We start from the raw sequence: 6,021 nt of genomic DNA on the forward strand, positions 1-6,021 counted from the left end.
ATGGTTCAAAGCTGTACCAGGGCAGGTTCAGACCGGGCTTTAAGAAGCGCTTCCTTCCCAAGAGAGTGGTCAAAGACTGAAAAAGACCTTCCAGAAAGATGGTCAATCCCCCAAGTCCATCAGTGTTTAGAAGGCACCCGGACAAGGCTCTTAATAAGGCGCTTAGCTTTGTCAGCCCGGGTTTGTCCAGGCAGCTGGACTAGATGGCTGCTGTAGGGCTCTTCCAAGCTAGTTCTATGCGATTTATTTCTGCCAGGATAAACAGTAAAGGATCTCAAGTCAAGCCAGGTGCAAAGACAGCCCTCTCCACAGCAATTTTCTTCCTGCATCAGGCAAACGAGTTTTGCTGCATAGCTGTGAGATCTTGCAATTAGGAGACGTCTCTGTGCCACACAGCATTTGTCCAAATGCTCTCTGCTTTCTGTAGACTCCAGGTGTGCTGCATTGGGTAAGGGATGAATTCCCCTGCACTGTAGCCAGTCTTCAGAGATCGCAGAGGGTGGACTTACCTCTTAATAGCTCTGCCAGCTATCGCCACAGCTACAGACCCCGCACAGCCTGGCCGCCGTAGGGCTGGCTGCACTCAGCAGGTGCACAGGCAGTGTGGTTTATTTGCAGGCAATGTATGCAGATTCTTTAAGGCTGCTGGTGATAAATGCACTGAGGTGCAGCTCTACAATCTGCTTGTACTGCCAAGCTTGGGCTCCCAGGGAAGCACTCAGAGTAGCCGAAGCCACAAATCTTACCAAGAGATGACTCTTCTGCCGTGGGTGAGGAGGACACAAGATTCTGGATCTCTCCCTGATGTTTGGAGTGGAAGTCTCATCCCTGCTGTAGATACCAGCTCAGGGTAATATTTATAGCTGGTATCTACTGTTGTGCAAAGTGCAGGGGGTGGGACTGTGGTCAAGCCATTGTTCTGTTATCAGCTGCGCCAGCACTTGGGCCATTCTGCAGGTGATCAGGGGAAGAATGAGCCTCCAGGCCCACTGGGTGGAAGAACTGGGCCTCCAGCCTGCTCTGCATTCCTCCCTGCACGGTAGCACAGACCTCCATCTCTCCACCCAGTCTGTGATGTGTCACCATGCTGATTTTACACTGTGTTGTGCTTCCCACACAGGTGCCCGCATGTGCTAAGTGGCTTCCCTAGAAGAAACGACAGTCTCCATCTGTTAACAGCAGAGCTTCTTGTAAAGCGTTGAAAACCAAACCCTACCACAGACGGCACACAGCTCCCACTGGCTTAAAAGAACTTACACAGATTCACAGATCCTGGTTCAGGTTGGAAGGGACCTTAAAGATCATCTAGTTCCAACCCACCTGCCACGTAAAACACTGACATGATTCATGCTGTGTGTTACTCCAGCTAATTTTTGCACACAATCAAAGTTCAGTTCTGCCCAGAGTATACACTACAAGCTTAACAAATCTGTGTCTAATGTCTCTAGACCTCATAATAGTATTTAAATCAAATATGGTAGCTTTTCTTCCCCAGCAATACCTTAATTTACACATATGCACACAGGCAGTAGATGCTTTTTTAATTGTTTGTAGGTTCATCCTCTTACACAAATATTTTTGGCTTTATAGGGTGTAATTAAAGTGTAATTAAGGAAATAATGAGACCAACACTTGCTTTCCCAGAAGACTGTAAGAGAGACAATGATAACCCGAAGAGGGATCCAAGATAGAAAGCATTTCCTCACAGTCCTCAGCCTTAGCCAGCATGCAGTTGTCTCTGTCTGTTTCCCTTAAACCCCAGAAACTGGTGTGAGTGTTTGTGCTGCAGTTGTCTCTCTATGTGAGTTAAATACAAAACAGCCTTTCACATGGGGCACACAAGCCAGAGCTCAAAAGGTGTTGAGTGAAGATCTAAACCTTCAGGCTTAGTGCTGGCAGAAAGATGTTTCAAGCAGCGAAGCAAGAGAAGGTAACCAGAAGATTCAAAAACAGTATATCACAGAAAATGTTCTCTGTCCTATTCTTAAGCTGAATTCATGGGCCAGGAATTTGAATGTGTCTTGGAAATATAGAGGCATACTTCAAGGATACCTGACTCCATCATTAACTGTTTGTTTTTTTTTTCCTGTAGCAAACAGACTCAGACTTTGGCTGCTCACTCAAGTCCAAAGCAGAGCCCATCTTGCTGTAAAAAGTGGATGTCATTAACTATCATAATCATTATAAACAATTCCTCTGCACAGGAAAACATAAATTCACCTCTCTAAAAAAAATAAAAAGATTGCTTGACAAACCTCTGCACATGCACAGGCTGTTGTCTGAAGCCTCTTCAAACTTAGAGCCCACATATTACACACTTCTTGATGAACATAAATTCCCTGCTATAATATGACCTGATTTTGAGCTGTTGCTTTAGAGCCTTGCCAAGAAACACAACCTTAATCATCAGTGAATGCACCTTCATTACAGCCCTTGCAATATCAGTGAAAACGACAGTATCACAAACCTAAGCCTTCCATCCCTCTAAGTGGCTCTTTGTTCAAGTAAAAAAACATTAATTAGTGCAGCAAGAAGACAAAATTGCTTCTTAATTGTGTGGGAAGGACTATTAAAAAAACCCAAACCAACAAAAACCCTGAAGGTAACAAGTGTCATTTTGCATATATTAAGATTTAAAGAGGTGTCTCTGTTACAGCTGAGGTGTAACTCCAGACTCCCGGAGTTGTAAAACTGTAACTTTATGCTAATTTCACTAAATTATGTATAGCCCACTTACGAATACTTTATGTGCTGTCCTTGAGCCTCACTTGGGCTGCTCTGCTGTTTTATTGATCAGCTTGGACCCCACAGGCCTCATAAACTGTTACTGGTTACAGGAAATAGGATTTGACTTATCAGCTTCTGCCCTGTTAGTCTCAGCAAGGGTTTCCACATGCTGTGTAGCACAGAGCACTTTGCTTCGTTGTTATGTGAGTTTGGAAAGAGGCTGGAGAGCTTCTTCCTTTGAAAAACCTCACAGAATGAAATGCAGAGCTTGTGATGTTCAGAGGTGTTCAAACCAGACAGTTCAGAATTATTACTGTATATGACTTCTCCACAAACTGAAGCCCTCGATCAGATTGAATTGTTTTGTGCCTGTGGTTACTCTTTTCACTGCCACTTAGTGCTGGGAATGATGGCCAGGACTTTTCCCAGCCCAGGCGCATGAAGAACAAGAGGGAAGGCTGTGTTGTGCCTGGGGTGAAAGCCTGTCCAAGGGGCTCACTGGAGCCCGAAGTGATGAATCACAGAATCAGCAGGGTTGAAAGGGACCTCGAGGATCATCCAGTTCCAATCCCCCTGCCATGGGCAGGGGCATCTCACACTAGATCAGGCTGTCCAGAGCCTCTTCCAGCCTGGCCTTAAACACCTCCAGGGATGAGGCCTCCACCACCTCCCTGGGGAACCCTTTCCAGGGTCTCAGCACCCTCATGTTGAACAACTTCTTCCTAACATCCAGTTTGAATATACCAATTCCCCCCAGTCCTGTCACTACCTGACAGCCTAGAATGTCCCTCCCCAGCTTTCTTGTAGTCCCCTTAAGATACTGAAAGGCCACAATAACAGTGTGGGTAGGAAGCAGCCACCTGCCTGTGCTCACCATCCCACTCTGCCCCTGCTCCTGCAAGGATGCCAAAAGAGCACTGACAGCTGCACCAATGTCTAGGGGCAACCCAGCATCACTCTGTAGACGTGGTGCCTTGGGAAGCATATGGTTAGTTCCTGTGAATGGGTAAGCAGGGTGAGGAAGCCACACTGCCCCAAGCCTGTAGCACTGCTTGGGATTCTTGTGACCCAAGTGCAGGACCTGGCATTTGGCCTTATTGAAACTCATCCCATTAATGTTGGCACATTGATCCAGACTATCCAGGTCCATCTGAAGAGCTTCCTTCATTCAAATCAACACTGCCACCTAAGTTGGTGTCATTTGTAACCTTACTGATGGCATTTTGAACCACCATTTCTGACAACTTCCACTACTTACAAGACTTTTCTCAAAAGGAAATGGTTTAGTGGCATTTTCATCCATGCCAGGAAGCCCAGGAACTTCGGGGTGGTCAGTTTGAGAAACCTGAAGAACTTTGTGCTGAGTTGTTCAAAATGTGCCACATCTCACCGAGTGACAGCATCATGTCCCCTGTAGCCATACAGCAGTTGCAGCTGACTTCTTGTGGCCCCTAGGGCGCTTGGCTGGGCTGCTTGCAGCACCTCAGCTCCTGCTGCCACCATTTAAAACAACATTTGGGCTGTAAGGAAACAGGTGGACACCTTCCTGCTCTAGCCTTTTGGAGGATTCAAGGATCCTTTTTGGAGGATCCCCTTTAAGGAGGATTTGTTCTGTTTGATACTCATTTCTCTTGTTGAGGCTCCAGGCTTTTGAACACAGCCTCACTTAGAAAAAAAAATCTTCCTTAAATTCTCTTTCTTTAGGTAGGTTTTGGAGTTAAGAAGTGCCTAACAAAGTGCCATCGCCTCAGTTGCTCCTAGTACAAATAACAGCATGTAAGAGCACGCTGTGCCTAGGACTGCAGCATGGGCAGTTGTTGGAAACCCTTATTCACCAAATGCAGCTCACACACAGCAGTGTGTCAAAAATGCCTGAGAAACAAAGTAGGGGACGCTGAGAGCCATTGCAGCAAACACTTCCCCTACCTGGCAGCAGAGGCATTTTATTTAGTGTGTCATGCAGAGCAGCTGGTGGAACATTCATCAGGTGCATCCTTCATCTGATGCCAAGCCACACAGGTTGTGCCTCTGAAAGGGACTGACCTACTCATCTCAGCCAAAGGCATGAGCAAACAAAGCCAGATTAGGATGGCTGCTAAACTTGCAGCAGCAGGTCTCCTATAGCCACTCTGAGACAAAAACACCAGGAAAGAGGAAGTCTCTGCTGAGGAGAGAACTACTCTCTAACCCTTGAATACAAACCCAGAAGCTGGGAAAGCTCACAGTAAAGTCCTCCCACCTTTCCTGGGAACTTGGGTCAAGCTTGCCAATACATCTTGAGTCTTGCCCAATACGGAAATCACTGCATAGGAGAACCAGAATGACAGATCTTGGGGAACCTGAAGAGAAGGAAGCCACTCCACCACCTTTAAGCCCTTTCAATTAACTTTGGTTTTCTAACATTTGATTCAAAGCAGCTTGTATGATTTATTACTTAGACTTTGTAGGAGGTCAGTGCAGTAAACACAGGCTTGCATGCCACAACAGTGTACATAAAGGTAATTGAGAACTTGGAATGGAAATAGATGAGTCAAGCAATTCATTGCATCTTGATGGAACAACACAATCCTCCAGTGCCTCACTGGAAACATATTGAGAGCTTTGTCATTTCAGTGCTTCAAAAGAAATGGGAGCAGATCACTCAAGCTACTTTTCTAAAGCATTGCCTAAAACCCCAAGGAGCCAGGCAAGGAAGTCAGAGTTGGAGGTTTCTCTGTAAATCCCTTATTGCCACTCAAGAATAAGAAAAAAAAAGGTGTTTCTAAATTAGATGTTCATCCAAATGCTAGGCAACCAGACCAAGTCAAATCAGCTCTTAACAACTTGGAACACATTTTGCTGAAGGGAGATAGAGGCAAGCTTTTGGCCAGTCCTTCCAGCACTGCTAATCGCTCCCATGGAGCACTCACTCCATAGAGCAGGAATAAAGGACACTGGCATTGCATGGAAACAGTTGTTGAGCACCCAGGTTAACAGCAGGGGTTTAGCTGTAAGGCACACATCGGCGATCTGCGACTGCTTTCCACAATTCCATCTTGCAACCCTTATTTGAAGAGCACTTAACTACAGAGAAGTTACTCAGTTATGTTCCCTCTTGTTCTCACCCTTTCTCTCACCCTCCCGGATGTAAAGAGCCTTTGGCCACTGAAAAAACAGAAACACTGAGTTTCATTCCCCTTCATAAAACACTTGACCTGAAGTAGGCAGCCTGGACTAACCACTTCAGAGGCTAAATCTCAGTGGATACTGGCATAATAGTCACTGTCTTCTCATAGTCTCTTAGATGCACACACA

The sequence above is a fragment of the Pogoniulus pusillus genome, chromosome 11 (assembly GCF_015220805.1).
Source record: "Pogoniulus pusillus isolate bPogPus1 chromosome 11, bPogPus1.pri, whole genome shotgun sequence".
Lineage (NCBI taxonomy): Eukaryota > Metazoa > Chordata > Aves > Piciformes > Lybiidae > Pogoniulus > Pogoniulus pusillus.